At 53.1% G+C, this 16099-nt stretch overlaps 1 long non-coding RNA gene across 1 annotated transcript in view; it reads right to left on the bottom strand.

Moving 5' to 3' along the window:
* Positions 1–16099, bottom strand: part of LOC140393588 (uncharacterized) — a 134863-nt gene that overhangs the window by 76583 nt on the left and 42181 nt on the right. The window contains exon 2 of the long non-coding RNA XR_011935681.1: positions 8663–8755. This is a non-coding gene — a long non-coding RNA (uncharacterized lncRNA). The remainder of the gene's footprint in view (positions 1–8662; positions 8756–16099) is intronic.

The raw sequence follows: 16099 nt of genomic DNA on the forward strand, positions 1-16099 counted from the left end.
CACAGGTGCATTTGGGAGGTTATGGATGCCCTGTATGCCCGGGCATCAGACATTATCACCTTTGAGCTGAACCAAGCCCACCAAGATGCCCAGGCTGTAACATTTGCTACCATCACTGGGATGCCCCATGTCCAGGGGGCAATCGATGGCACACATGTCGCCCTGCGTGCATCGGGGCATCAGGGAGTGCCCTTTATTAACAGGAAAGGATTCCACTCCCCGATTGTTCAGATGTGGGCGACCACCACCTCTGTATCATGCAGGTGGTGTGCCCACTGCCTTGGGAGTGAGCATGGCAGCTACATGCTGAGGCACTCTGAGATCCCTGGCGTTCTCAAGGACCTCCCCAGGATGATGGGTTGGCTCTTGGGGCCAAGGGCTACCCACTGAAGTCCTGGCTGATGATGCCGGTGCACAGGCCTGAGACTGATGCGGAGACCCATCATAATGAGGCCCATGTTGTCACCCATGCTGTCATTGAGTGGTGCATCAGACTGCTGAAAATGCAGTTCTGATGCCTGGACCGCTCTGGTGGTGCCATGCAGTACATCCCCAGAGGGTCTCCTGCTTTGTGGTGGCCCCCTCCTACCGAACCACCCTGCTTCCCCCTCCAAGCGTCTGTGTGACATCACTCCAGGGTGATGGGCCTGTGTTGGCACTGTCAGCAGGTCAATGAACCCTCGCTGTGAGGTCAGCTCTGGTGCTCCTCAGTTTCTGCGAAAGTCTGACTCCTGTCTTTCTGCTGACAGCACACCACACCCATCCTCTGAACGGGGTGTGCATCGAGCGGCTTTTGATCTTGGACCACTGTACGGGATGTGGGAGCGAAGGGCAATAGGGGATGGGGGTGCAGGCAGGCCCACTGAAGATTAACAAAGAACAAAGAAAAGTACAGCACAGGAAGAGGCCCTTCGGCCCTCCATGCTGTGACAGGCTTCACATGTATCAGGAGTAACATATTTTGGGAGTGAACACTTGACATTACTATTGTCCCTAGCTACAAACTGTGAGCCCACAGTGCCCACTCAGTGCTCCTCCATCTTCCTGATCTTTCGTGGTCCACTGCTACGTCAAGGTGTGTCCCCAAGATGCATATCAGAGGTGGAGATACCTGCTACTTTCCGCACTCTGTGGACTTCGTTGCTCTTGGCGGATGTCCTCTGGAGGGCCTGGGGCCCAAGGGCCCCGGCCGACTTACTGGTGTCACAGGCATCGCCGCTTTACCCTGTTCTGCCTGCTGTCTTGAGATGCACCAATGTCAGGATGGGGGATTCAGAAGAACTGGAGACCGTCCTCGTCTCCTTGGTGGAAAACCCTGGGATGGACGCCATGCTTCCTCCTCCCTGATGGTGCCCATAGGGCCCTGGGGAACTCCATGGGACAGAGGGGCAGCTGGAGTGAGCTCCAGAGGCCTCAAAGTCATCTGGCTCTGCCAGTCCTGGCAGCTCCCCATTGTCTGCACATGGCATCGACACCCTCAGCAATGCTCCTCAGTGACTGGGCCATGCTCTGCAGTGCCTCAGCAATGTCCATCTGCATTTGGGATATGCCCCTCATCGACTGGGACATGATACTGAGGCCCAGCCATGATCGTCACAGACTGAGCCATGCCTTGGGCACCACCATTCAAGACGCAGACCTCGTGCTCCAGGCTTTCCACTGCGGTTGCCACCCTAGCAGTGTTGGCCTCGGTGCCACGCATTGTTGGCACCATCTCCTGCCCCCAAAGCCTCTGGTACTCCTCCATTAGGCTCTGAATTTGGTAAAATATAGCTGACATCCCCTCCTGAATGTCACAGCCGTGTCCTATCATCTGCGTCAGCTCTGGGAGAACCTTGTCCAGAGGTTCGGCATCTGACTGGGACTCAGCTGAATCCAGGGATCCAGGAGTCCTCCAACTTCTGACTCCCTTGGACGTTCTGGCAACTGGTGCTCACGAGATTGTGCCTCTGAATGCAGCCTGTCCACTAATGTTGCCCACCGAGGTGTGTGTCTCTGCGCTGGTGAAAGGTGGGGGTGACAGCTGTGACACCTCGATGGTGTCTCCTCCGACCTCTCCTTCGGGGTGGTCTCTTGGCTCTTGGGTGGCGCGGGGAAATGACGGTGGGGGGGGTGTGGTTGGAGGTGTCTATCTATATCAGGTCACAATTGTGAGCACCGCACCTGGACATGAAGAGATTGTGCTGGAGGGTGCCAGGGGTTCTGAGGAACAAGTACAAAGATCGGATATGGGGAGGATGCGAGGTGTCAACCAGTGATTTGTAGGAGTGAGTTTGGGAATTTGAGAGGTGGCAGGTGGAACAAATGCCAGGAGAGCGATGATAACTTACCCTTGCAGCTCAGTGGAGGTCGTTGTTCTTCATCCAAAATTGTGCATCAGCAGCAGTGTGGTGCTCACCAGATTGTGTCGCAAAAGCCTGTCCACTAACATGTCCCACCTAGGTGTGAATACCTACGCTGGTGGGATGTGCGGATGGCAGCTGTTCCGCGACTATGGTGGCATCCTTGGAGCTCTGCTCCAAGGTGTTCTCCTCAGAGTCAGGAGAGGACTGGACTGGACTGGAGGAGAATGGCCATGTGGTCAGTGGGAGGGATGGATCAGTCAGTGAGGCAATCACTACTCACATTTGACAAGTCCTCCGGGTGGAGCCCAGTGTTTCCTCACCTCTGCAGCGTCCGCCAACCTCCGTGTGGGTGACCGATCTGGCCTCGGTCACACTGGTCACTTCCGGAGCCAGCTCCTCAAAGGAGGTGAGGATTCTGATGTCCGGCAGCTCTCCGCCAGTCTGGTCCCTCTACTGACGGTTATGGGAGAGCTTTCCCTGAGGAGACAATGAGGCAGCATTGTTCGCTACAGCGTGTTCACAATGGTGGGAGAGGGGGTGTAAAGGAGGGGCTGGGGTCGCATGGAAAGTTGCGGGGTGGAAGGTCCCTCGGCGGCGGGGAAGGGCATGCGTTGGTTTCTACTCACACATGCTGCCTGGTGTAAGTCATTGACCTTCTTCCTGCTGAAGCCCAGTCCTCCTGGTCACACTCCCCGAGCTGGCAGCTGCCGCCACCTCATCCCTGGCAGCACTGGCTGCTCTGTGGCTGCCTCTCCTGGACCCCCGGGGGAACAGGACATCCCTCCTGTCTTCCACGGCGTCCAGCAGCCTCCCAGGTCAGCATTTCCGAATCCTGGGGCCGGTCTCCTGGGTGCCATTGTTGCGAGCTGCCTGGGGAAGGCTGAGTAAGTGCAGCTTAAGTGCTGCTCGACCTTGTTAGATTGGGGCTGGCGAGCGCGGTCCCAATGAATCAGCTGGCGGGCCTTCATTTACGACGAGAAGCCCGTGAGACCTCGTTAAGTGGACCAATTAATGTTGAATTGCATTGCCAGCCTCGCTGGGCCAAGCGGCAGGAAGCTCACGGCAATTCGTGCTCGCTACCACATTTAGAAAAGTTTCCAGAGAATTGCGCCCACGGTAAGAGAAATGTTTACGGTTAAAATGGGAATGGGTTGAAAACGTACTCAGTGCTGTTCAGAATGTCTTACATCCAACAAGAGTTGGTGCTTTGTTAGGTCAGACTCTGATTAATGAAACCAGGCAGTAGGAATTACATAGAAAGCACAATGCAGCAAAGACAGTTCAGCTAACCAATCCATGCTAGTATTCATGATTAATAAAGAGGTTGGAGAAAAATGACTATGACAGATTAATTTCCATATTGCCCCTTGCTTGTTCCCCTGCTTGTTTACTGTAACCTCAGCAGTGACAACCCTGAAAATGGAGAGGGAATACAGAAAAAAAAGGAAATATAAAAGATGTGGAAGGGAAATACAATGGGAGACAAGAGAGTAAGAAGGAGTGTTAAAGACAATTTTCAGAAATAGACAAGGATGAGATCCGATGGCGGTTTGTAAGGGGTAGATATACACAAGGTGGCTCTCGCTTGGTGTACTGTAATTTTCGCCCTTTTCACACAGTTGCTGGGGGTATCTTTGCTTAAAATCCCACTTGAGTGATGGTATAAGGTGCCCACGTAAGGGAAATGCCCAGAAAGATCAGGGCAAAGAAAGTTGAAGGCAGATGTTCGTCAACGTAGCCAGAGTTCTTTGGTGGAGAAAATGGCGGAGGCTGCTGCTGCCACTCCAATAATGGCCGAGATGATTACAGGCATCTTGGCAGCGGAATTCAAGAAGCAAAGGCTGGTTGTGGCCGAGGACCTCTGTATGTCCATGGAAGATGCCCTGGCTTCCATTTGGTCAGCGTTGGAGAAGACAATGAGGCAGTAAAAGTGCATGATGCTGTGATAAAAGGCGTGGCGTTGGCTCTCGAGGCATAGCAACCAGATTGCCGTTCTGGAAGCCCAGATGCTTCAGATGGCCGGTGGGAACAAAGCACTGAAGGCCAAAGTGGACAATTATTATAAATGATTATTACAAATTACCCGAACAGGTGCCAGAATGTGGCGACTAGGAGCTTTTCACAGTAACTTCATTGCAATGTTAAAGTAAGCCTACCTGTGACAATAAAGATTATTATTATTATTATTTGGCGAATCGGTCCAGGAGGCAGAATATTCAGATCTTGGGGTTGCTGGAGAGAATGGAAGGCCCAACTCCCACAGAATATTTTTCGAAGGTGTTTGGAAAGTAGTGAGGGAGGGTGGATTCACGTCCCCTTCCAATCTGCCATCGGGAACATCGGGCATTCCGATAGCAGCTCCACCCCAACGAACCACCACGGGATATTACAGCTTCCAGCAAAAGGAACGGGTCTTGATATGGGCTCAGGAGCATCGCAACTATGTGGGAAGGTCACGCTATCAGGCTTTATCAAGACGTTGGGGCGGACCTGGCAAGGAAGTGGGTGGCGCTAAACAAGGCTGAAGCCGCTCTGCATAAGAATGGAGTTTGATTTGGGGTGGTATAGCCGGTACGGTCAGAGTGACTTTTGAGGTGAATGACTATTTTTTCAATGTGCTGGAGGAGGCAGATTGTTTTGTTAAAAACATGGTTTGGGTGAAAGTTGATGGAGGTTTTTTGGATGTTGGGGGTGGGCATGTGGATATGGGGAGTTGTTGGGGTTCATTGTACATATTCATATTTCTTTGTTCTTGTTTGGGATGAATGTTTGTTAGTTGGATTTGGGTTGGGGGCTTAATGTTTTGGAGGGGTTCTGTTCTTTGTGTATAACTGTTATGTTATAACTCCTTGTTGGAACACGGTGTTTTAATGGGTTTCAGGGTTTTTTTTAGACTTTGTGATTTTTTTTTCTGTTCGTATTTTCCTTCACACTGGGCAGGTGCTGCTCTGCGAGCCGAAGAGTTAGCTAATGGGAGAAGAGTAGTTGGGGTAGCTGTAGCTCATTAGATTGGTTTGGTTTTAGATAATGAGCTTAGTGTTTTTGATTTGTTTGGGGTTGGGGTTTGTAGAAGTAAGGTTTAGTGGTTTTTGTTTGCCTTACCGTTATTTGTATGTACATTTGGGTGTGGTACTGTGTTGGGGCGGGGAGAGTTTGCTGACAGTGACTACAGGTTTTTCTTTGTTTTGTCTTGTTGGTGGGTTTGGTGGCCATTTTAGCTGCTAAGATATTGGCAGATCATAGTGGCAGGTATGTGATTGTAAGGGATACTTGGCGGGCACCCCGGTAGTCCTGGTTAATGTCTATGTGCTGAATTGGGATGATATGCATTTTATTAACAAGTTGCTAGTCTCCATTCCGGATTTGGATTTACATCAGATAATCTTTGGGAGGTGACTTAAATGGTGTTCTCGATCTGAGGTTGGGCCAAACAGGCCCAAATCGCTGACTCCATCAGGTGTGGCAAAAGTGTGTAGGCTTTCATGGAGCAGATGAGGGGGAAAGGATCTGTGGTGTTTTTTGCACCCGTCCATTAGGTTTACTCATGTATTGACTTTTCTGTGATGGGTAGGTCACTCCTCCCTTGGGTGAACAGGGTGGGGCATTTGGCGATTGTGATTTCAGATCATGCTCCACGTTTTGTGGATTTGATGGAGTCAGGTCCCTCCCATGGCAAGGACTGCAAGGGTGGAGCAGCAGAGGCTGGTGCTCACCATCCTGTAGGTGGACCATCAGTAGTCGCTTTCCCCTACCCCAGGGTTGCTGGTGAGTAGGGAAAAGCTGAAGACGGAATTTGATTTACAATCAACAGGTAAGGCGGTAAGCCAGCTGTGACATTGGAGGGGGATTTTTGTGAACACGGGGAGAAGGTCTGTTGCATTTTAGCTCATCAGGCTGCTCCCAAGAAATTGTGCAGATAAGAGACTCGGTGGCAATTTGGTTTCCAACCCGCTTAAGGTCAAACAGCTTCCACAAAACGAAAAACAAGGAACTTTTTTTAAAAAAAGAATAGAAAAAAAACAAGAACCTTGCAGCAAAGTTCAAACGTTCTCAGTCCACCACCAGTCCTTTCCTTTTCGCGAAGTCCAGCGCGAACTCAGGCGACTTGAAATAAAAGTGCTATTCCTCGTGCGTGACCCAGAGACGGGCCAGATACAACAGTCCGAACTTCACCTTTTTCTTAAAAAGGATCGACCTAATCTGGTTGAAGCCTGCTCTTCTCCACACGCAGGTCTTGGTAAACCCGCAGGATACTGTTGTCCCACTTACAGCTCCGTGTCTGCTTGGCCCACTGTAGAATGCGCTCCTTATCCAAGTACCTGTGGAATCTCACCACCATTGCCCTCGGGGGGTCTCCCATTCGCGGCTTCCTCACGAGCGCTCTGTGAGCCCTGTCCACCTCCAAGGGTCGGGAGAACGTCCCCTCCCCTAGCAGCTTCTCAAACATACCCGCTATGTATGCCCCAGCGTCCGCTCGTTCGGACCCCTTCAGGAGCCCAACGATTCTCAAGTTCTGCTGGCGGGACCTATTCTCTAGGTCCTCCACCTTCTCGAGGAGCTTTTTCTGCTGGTCTCTCAGCATCCCCACCTCCAGCTCCACCGCAGTTTGATGTTCCTCCTGCTCAGCCAGCACCTTCTCTACTTTCTGGATCGCCCGATCTTGGGCATTCAATCTAAGTCCCAGCCGCTCAATTGACTCTTTTATCGGGTCCAAGCAGTCCCGTTTCTGCTTCTGAATGCAGACACTAAATTGCTGGTGAAATGCTGGGTCGGCGGTTGGAGGCCTGTCTCCCAGAGGTGATCTCGGAAGACCAGACAGGCTTCATCAAGGGTTGGCAATTGGCGGCCAATGTACGTCAGCTGTTGAGTATTGTCCTTTACCCTTCTCAAGTGCCCATACCGGAGTTGATTGTTTCCATGGATACCGAAAAAGCTTTTGATAGGGTGGATTGGGGATATCTCTTTGAGAATCTTGAGAGGTTTGGTTCGGAGTAAAAGTTCATATCCTGGATTTGTTAATGTTTAGGGCCCCCACTGTTAGCGTTCATGCAAATGCCTTGAGCTCGGGTTATTTCCCACTGAATAAGGGTACGAGGCAGGGATGGCCATTGCCTCCACATCTTTTTGCTTTAGCAATTGTATCGCTGGCCATGGCGTTAAGATCTTGTGCTAAGCTGAAGGGAATAAATCGGAGTGGGAACAAAGGGTGTCCTTGTACGCAGATGATCTGCTTCTTTATATTATGGGGCTAGTTACCACTATGGATGAGATAATGAAGCTGCTTAGGAGTTTTGGCTCCTTCTCAGGGTATAAGTTGAATTTGGACAAGAGTGAATACTTTCCAGTTAACCCACCAGGGAGGGTGGGGCCTATCTGGGGATGTTGCCTTTTCGCCTGGCCAGATCTTTGTATTTTAAGTATTTTTATTGATTTTCATTTGTATTTATAACAAAAAAGAAAAGATAAGAAAACAGACAAAACATATACGAGAACACGCGGTATATTCACAGTAAAATCCAAATGATGGGCTTGAACAACCGTACCATTAACTAGATACACGCTACCTCCTTGTATTAAAACATATTAGGGGCGTGATCGAGGCAACAAAGGAGTAACCTATTATTTGCCGTGGCAGCACCAATGGGTTTTCCCCCTTCCCTCAGCACCCTTTAATCCCTCTGTGCTTGCTTCCTCTGTATTCTGGGTATTGCCTCCTCTCCTCCCTGCCCCGCCCTCCTTCCCCCATCTAGTTCGGCCCCCCCCTCCCTGTTTCCCCCCGTCCCATCCCCCGGTGAATTGCCTCCATGTATTGTGCAATCCTTCCGATTTTATTTTCTACAATTTGCGGAATTCTGCCAGGTAGGACAGCCAGTCCGCAGCCTTTAGTGGCACTGCTGATCTCCAGCCGAGCAGGGGTCTTTGGGGGGCGATCAGGGAGGCAAAAGCTAGAGCATCTGCCCTCTACCCGTAAAGAGCTATGGCTGTTCCGACACCCTCACTCTCACAACCCTGGGCATGGCTTCAAATAAGCTAGTCCGGTACCCGACAAGTTTGGGGCGGGACCAGGACATGTGGGGGTGGTTGGCTGGGCCTCCCTGGCACTGTTCATATTTGTCCTCCACCTCCGGAAAGAACCCCCTCATGCATGTTCTAGTCAAGTGTGCGCTGTGCACCATCTTTAACTGCATTAGGCTCAGCCCTGCATACGAGGAGCTGGAGTTCGCCCTATGCAGTGCTTCGATCCAGGGACCTCCTTCTATATCTATGCCGAGCTCTTCCTCCCACCTTTCCTATATCTCGTCCAACAGGGCCCTTACCTTCTCTAATATCCGTCCGTACATGTCGGCGCAGTTAACGTCCCCTAATCCATCCGATGCTAGCAGTCTGTCCAGTAGGGTGTAATCGGTGAGCTGGGGGTACCTTGCGGCCTCCTTGCGGAGGAAGTTCCTTAGTTGTAGGTATCGGAGCTCATTCCATTCGGGAGCTGGAGCTTTTCTGTTAGTTCCCCCAGGGTCGCTACTCTATCATCTACGTACAGGTCCCTTACCATCAGTATCCATTCGCCCTGTCTCCACATTTTGAAGGAGAAGTCTATTGTTTCCGGGGTGAAATTATGGTTTTTGCAGATGGGGGCAGTAGTGGACATTTCACCGAGATTGAAATGAATGTCCTTAGTGTGGCTTCTGCCACCAGGTTTCTCAAATATTTGGCTGGGGAAAATGGGAGTGGTGGCTGGCCAGTGCTCAGAGGTATGTCACAGGAGGTCTCCTCCATTCACACCCATTCCGTCTGCGGTTCTCCCACCCACCTCCACACCCTTTCTACGTTTGCTGCCCAGTGATAGATTAGGAGGTTTGGCAGAGCCAAGCCCTCCCATATTCCTCCTTCATTGGAGGATGTTTTTACGGATCCTCTTTTTTTCCCCCACCCACACAAACGCCATAATTAAGTTATTTACCTAGGTAAAGAAGGCCTTGGCCTTCTGAATAGGAAGAGGAATCTTGGTAGCACATTCATAGAAGTGCATAGAATCATAGAATTTACAGTGCAGAAGGAGGCCATTTAGCCCATCGAGTCTGCCCCAGCCCTGGGAAAGAGCACACTACGTAAACCCACACCTCCACCCTATCCCTGTAACCCCACCTAACCTTTTGGACATTAAGAGGCAATTTATCATGGCCAATCCACCGACCCTGCATATTTTTGGACTGTGGGAGGAAACTGGAAACCCATGCAGGCACGGGGAGAAAGTGCAAACTCTTCTGCACTCTTCCCCCCCTAGGGCGAGCGGGAACGAGTCCCACCTCCACAGTACTCTCTTTACCTCTTCCACTAGGCTCAACAGTTTCTACTTATGGATCCGTGTCCAGTCGTGGGCTGTCTGGATCCCAAAGTATCGCAACTTGGTTTGGGCCAGTTTGAGGGACAGCGTCCCCAGCTCTGATTCTCCCCCCTTGGTGTTCAGGGGGAAGATTTCGCTCTTGCTCAGGTTTAATCTGGAGGAGTTCCATTATCCCTCCCATGCTGGCTCGGGTGTTTGAGCACAGAGGTACAGGTCACCTGCATAGAGTGAGACGCTGTGCTCTCCCCTTTGGGTGCCATTCCACCCCTTCGACGACCAGAGGGCAATAGCCAGTGGCTCGATTACCAGGGCAAATATTAGCAGGGACATTGGTCTTCCCTGCCTAGTGCCTCTGTACTGCCAGAAGTATAGAGAGCTGGTGGCATTTGTCCGTGCGCTCGCCATGGGACCACAGTACATTACTTTCACCCATGAGGTGAATCCTGGCCCAAACTCAAACCATTCCAGCACCTCTATGAGATACCTCCTTCTGACTCTGTCGAAGGCCTCTGTCTACAGTGATGATCTCTTCCGGTGTCACCTCCCCGGATGGGGTCATAATCACGTTCAGCAGGATTCTGATGTTCACCGTTAGTTGTCTGGCCTTAACAAATCCCTTCTGATCTTCCGCGACTACCTACAGCACGCAACTCTCCAATCGCTTCGCCAGGACTTTGGCGTCAGTGTTCAGGTGTGAGATTGGGTCTGTATGATTTGCACTCCACTGGGTCTTTGTTTTTTTGGGGGGGGATCAGAGACATCGAGGTATGTGCCAGTGTGGACGACAGGACCCATCTTGACACCGATCCATTGAACATCTCTCGCAGGTGCGGGGCCAGTGCTGCCGCAATCGTTTTATAGAGGTCCATTGGAAATCCATCCGGACCTGATTGGTTGGAATTGATGCCCTCCGTGACCTCCCCAATATTAGCGGTGCTTCCAGTCCCTGTTTCTTTTCCTCCCCTACTGCTGGTATGTCCAGTCCGCTAAAAAAACGTTTAATCATCGAGTTCCTCTCCGGGGGCTCAGAGGTGTAGAGTCTCCGTAGAAGGTCTCAAAGGTCTTGTTGATCTTATTTGGTGCTGTGACTAGCCTGCCGTTTCTGTCCCTCACCTGCGCTATCTCCCTTGTGGCTGCCGGCCATCTCAGCTGGTGCGCCAGAAGGCGGCTGGCTTTGTCTCCATGCTCATTGAAGGTCCCCCTCGTCTGGCCGAGCTGTTTTCCCGGTGGAGAGCAGGTCAAATTCCATTTGTAGTTTTTTTCCTCTCCGCCAGCAGCTCCACAGTCGGGGCTGTGGAGTACCACCGATTCTCTTCCAATGTAGAGTCAAGCAGCCGTTGCCTAGCCATCCTTTCCTTCCTGACTTGAGAGCTCTGTATGCTATTATTTCCACACTTTTCACTGTCTTCCAGAATGTGGAGGATGAGACCCCCCCATTCTGGTTGCAGGTTACATACTCGCCGATGTCTTCTGACATTTGTTTCGCAGACTACCTGTGGTAGTCACCACTGTTGTATTATATTGTCTATACTGCACTGCATACGAGGGTATTATGGTAAGGCCCCTGTACTACAGGTACGGGGGTAGATCCCTGCCTGCTGGCTCCGCCCAGTAGGCGGAGTATAAATGTGTGTGCTCTCCGAACGGCAGCCATTTCTGCTGCAGCTGTGGAGGCCACACATCTCTGTGTAATAAAGCCTCGATTACTCTCTACTCTCGTCTCGTCGTAATTGATAGTGCTTCAATTTATTACACAGAGATTTTACAAAGATGGATCTTCGCATCAAGCCAGATCGCCTGCAGCTGCATCCTCAAGCAGACAACGCCAAAAAGGACTTTGCACATTGGCTAGCTTGCTTTGAAGCATACATCGGATCTGCGACAGACCCAATCCCAGAAGCAAAGAAGCTCCAGATTCTGTACACGTGGCTCCGATGTCTTTTCCCTCATCCAGGACGTGCCTACCTACGCAGAGGCCATGGCGTTACTGAAGGAGAACTACGCTCAGCAGACCAACAAGATCTATGCCAGGCACCTCCTCTCCACGCGGCACCATCTACCCGGTGAGTCTGTGGAAGATTTCTGGCGTGCTCTGCTCGCCCTGGTGAGAGACTGTGATTGCCAGGCCATTTTGGCCGCTGAACATTATTACCTGCTAATAAGAGACGCGTTCATTACGGGCAGAGGGTCGGCCTACATCCGCCAGCGCCTCGTAGAAGGGGCTACGCTTGACCTCCAAGCAACCAAGAAACTAGCGTTTTCGCTCACAGCCACCTCACACAACGTACAGGCTTATGCTCCTGACCGCATGGCCCACCCCTCCTGGGCATCGTGGACCCACCCAGCGGCCACCCCATCGTGGACCCCATCAGCGACCGCCCCCCAGCCAACCCCACACCTGCGCCGCGCGGCAGCCAACCAACCCCGGGGACCCAAGTACTACTTCTGCGGACAAAGAAAACACCCCCGGCAGCGCTGCCCGGCGCAGAGCGCGCTCTGCAAGGCCTGCGGCAAGAAAGGACATTTCGCTGCAGTGTGCCAGGCCCGCTCAATCGCCACGATTGTCCCTGCACCCCCCGCGGGCGGCCCGTGGGCGCCGCCATCTTGCTTGCCTCACAACCAATGGGCACCGCCATATTGCCTGCCCCAGGACACGTGCGGCCCGAGGGCGCAGCCATCTTGCCTATCTCAGGACACGTGCGGCCCGTGGGCGCCGCCATCTTCCCCACCTCAGGACCCCTGCCCGTCGGGCACCTCATCGGGCCGCTCATCGCCTGCAACCGCCGCCGACCAGCCGCGTCTCGCCTCCGTCACGATCGACCAGTCCCAACCGCACAACCTCGCGACCGCGTCGACAAAGGTGAAGGTCGACGGGCATGAGATATCCTGCCTTCTGGACTCCAGGAGCATTGAGAGCTTCATTCACCCCGATACAGTAAGGCGCTGCTCCCTCACGGTACACCCCATTAACCAAAGAATCTCCCTGGCCTCCGGATCCCACATCGTGGGGATCCGGGGGTACTGCACCGCCACCCTCACCATCCAGGGCGTAGAGTTCAGCGGCTTCCGGATCTACGTCCTCCCCAGCCTCTGCGTTGCCTTGCTACTCGGCCTGGACTTCCAGAGCAACCCCCAGAGCCTAACCCTGAAATTTGGCGGGCCCCCACCACCCCTTACTGTATGCGGCTTCACGACCCTTAAGGTCGACCCGTCTTCTCTGTTTGCAAACCTCACCCCGGACTGCAAACCCTTCGCCACCAGGAGCAGATGGTACAGCGCCCAGGACAGGACCTTCATCAGGTCTGAGGTCCAGCGGCTGCTTCGGGAAGGTATCATTGAGACTAGCAACAGCCCCTGGAGAGCCCAAGTGGTAGTGGTGAAAACGGGGGGGAGAAAAACAGGATGGTCGTTGACTACAGCCAGACCATCAACGGTACACGCAGCTCGACGCGTACCCCCTCCCACGCATATCTGATATGGTCAATCAGATTGCACAGTACCGGGTCTTCTCGACAGTGGACCTGAAATCTGCCTACCACCAGCTCCCCATCCGTAAGGTGGACCGCCCGTACACCATGTTTGAAGCAGACGGCCGCCTTTACCATTTCCTTAGGGTTCCCTTCGGCGTCACTAACGGGGTCTCGGTCTTCCAACGGGAGATGGACCGAATGGTTGACTGGTACGGACTGCGGGCCACTTTCCCGTACCTGGATAACGTCACCATTTGTGGCCACGGCCAGCCGGACCACGACGCTAACCTTTCCAAATTTCTCCACACCGCCAAACTCCTCAACCTAACCTACAACAAGCAGAAGTGCGTGTTCAGCACGAACCGATTAGCCATCCTCGGCTATGTGGTTCAGAACAGAGTTCTAGGGCCTGACCCCGATCGCATGCGCCCCCTCATGGATCTCCCCCTCCCCCACTGCCCCAAGGCCCTCAAACAATGCCTGGGCTTCTTTTCGTACTACGCCCAGTGGGTCTCTAACTGTGCGGACAAGGTCCGCCCACTCATCCACTCCACTGGCGTCCCACTGATGGCCGAAGCTCACCAGGCCTTCAACCGTGTCAAGGCCGACATCGCCAAGGCCGCGATGCACGCGGTCGACGAGACGCTCCCCTTCCAAGTCGAGAGCGATGCATCAGACGTCACTCTGGCCACCACCCTCAACCAGGCAGGCCGGCCCGTGGCATTCTTTTCCCGCACCCTCCATGCCTCCGAAATTCAGCACTCCTCCATCAAAAAGGAGTCCCAAGCTATTGTTGAAGCTGTGCGACATTGGAGGCATTACCTGGCCGGCAGGAGATTCACTCTCCTCACAGACCAACGTTCGGTTGCCTTCATGTTTAACACACAGCGGGGTAAGATCAAAAATGATAAGATCTTGCGGTGGAGGATCGAGCTCTCCACCTACAATTACGAGATTTTGTATCGCCCCGGTAAGCTCAACGAGCCCCCCAATGCCATGTCCCGAGGTACATGTGCCAGCGCACAAATGGACTGACTCCAGACCCTGCACGACGATATCTGTCACCCAGGGGTCACCCGCTTTTAACACTTCATTAAGGCCCGCAATCTGCCCTACTCCATCGATGAAGTCAGGGCTATCACCAGAGACTGCCAGGTCTGCACGGAGTGTAAACCGCTCTTCAACTGGCCAGACCGTGCGCACCTGGTGAAGGCCTCCCGCCCCTTTGAATGCCTCAGCATGGACTTCAAAGGGCCCCTCCCCTCCACCAACCGCAACATGTATTTTCTCAATGTGGTCGACAAATATTCCAGATTCCCTTTCGCCGTCCCATGCCCCAATATGACGTCTGCCACCGTCATCAAAGCCCTCAACACCATCTTCGCTCTGTTCGGTTTCCCTGCTTTTGTCCACAGCGACCGGGGATCCTCATTTATGAGCGATGAGCTGCGCCAGTAGCTGCTCAACAGGGGCATTGCCTCGAGCAGGACGACCAGCTACAACCCCCGGAGAACGGGCAGGTGGAGCGGGAGAATGTGACGGTCTGGAAGGCCGTCCAGCTGGCCCTATGGTCCAGAAATCTCCCGGCCTCCTGCTGGCAGGAGGTCCTCCCCGACGCGCTTCACTCCATCCGGTCGCTCATGTGCACGGCGACTAACAAAACCCCCATGAACGTCTCTTTGCCTTCCCCAGGACGTCCACCTCCGGGGTTTCGCTCCCAACCTGGCTGGCAGCTCCAGGACCCGTTCTCCTCCGCAAGCACGTACGGCTCCACAAGGTGGACCCGTTGGTTGAGAGAGTACAGCTACTCCACGCAAACCCGCAGTACGCCTACGTAGCGTACCCCGACGGCCGCCAAGACACAGTCTCCCTCAGGGATCTGGCACCAGCTGGGTCCCCACACCCCCCCCCTTCTGCCCCAGCGCCACCCTCCCTTCCCCCAGCGCACCCCACCACAGCTCCTGCTCCAGGACAATCCATCCTCCCCTTGGTTCCACCCGGGGATGAAGAGGATGTCGACACGCTCACGGAGTCACCGACGACCGAGCCAACGCCTGACTCACCACCAGCACTGCAACGCTCTCAACGACGGATCAAGGCCCCGACCGTCTAAATTTGTAACCTTCTCTGAAATTTTAATGACAACCCGTATGTAAATAGTTTTCCACCACCCCCGCTGGACTCATTTTTACCAGGGGGTGAATGTGGTAGTCACCACTGTTGTATTATATTGTCTATACTGCACTGCATACAAGGGTGTTACGGTAAGGCCCCTGTACTACAGGTACGGGGCTAGATCCCTGCCTGCTGGTTCCGCCCAGTAGGCGGAGTATAAATGTGTGTGCTCTCCGAGCTGCAGCCATTTCGGCTGCAACTGTAGGAGGCCACACATCTCTGTGTAATAAGGCCTTGATTACTCTCTACCCTTGTCTCGTCATAATTGATAGTGCATCAGTACCTTGTCGGCAAAGAGAGCTGTGTCCAGCTTCCATGGGAGGCGCTGGGCCCGTCCCGTCTCCAACTTCACGTCCATGTAGAGTGCGCGTGGTCCAAGATTACTATTGCAGAGTATTATGACCCTACCATCCCTGAAAGCACCAAATTAATAATAGTAATCTTTCTTGTCACATGTGGGCTTACATTAACACTGCAATGAAGTTACTGTGAAAAGCCCCTAGTCGCCACATTCAGGCGCCTGTTCGGGTACACTGAGGGAGAATTCTGAATGCCCAATTCACCTAAACGCACGTCTTTTGGGACCTGTGGGAGGAAACCGGAGCACCCGGAGGAAACCCACGCAGACACGGGGAGAACGTGCAGACTCCGCACAGACAGTGACCCAAGCGGGAATCGAACCTGGGATCCTGGAGCTGTGAAGCAACAGTGCCAACCACTGTGCTCCGTGCCGCCAATTACCCACTACAAAGAAGTCAATATGGGAC

The sequence above is a fragment of the Scyliorhinus torazame genome, chromosome 17, assembly GCF_047496885.1.
Source record: "Scyliorhinus torazame isolate Kashiwa2021f chromosome 17, sScyTor2.1, whole genome shotgun sequence".
In the NCBI taxonomy this organism is placed as follows: domain Eukaryota; kingdom Metazoa; phylum Chordata; class Chondrichthyes; order Carcharhiniformes; family Scyliorhinidae; genus Scyliorhinus; species Scyliorhinus torazame.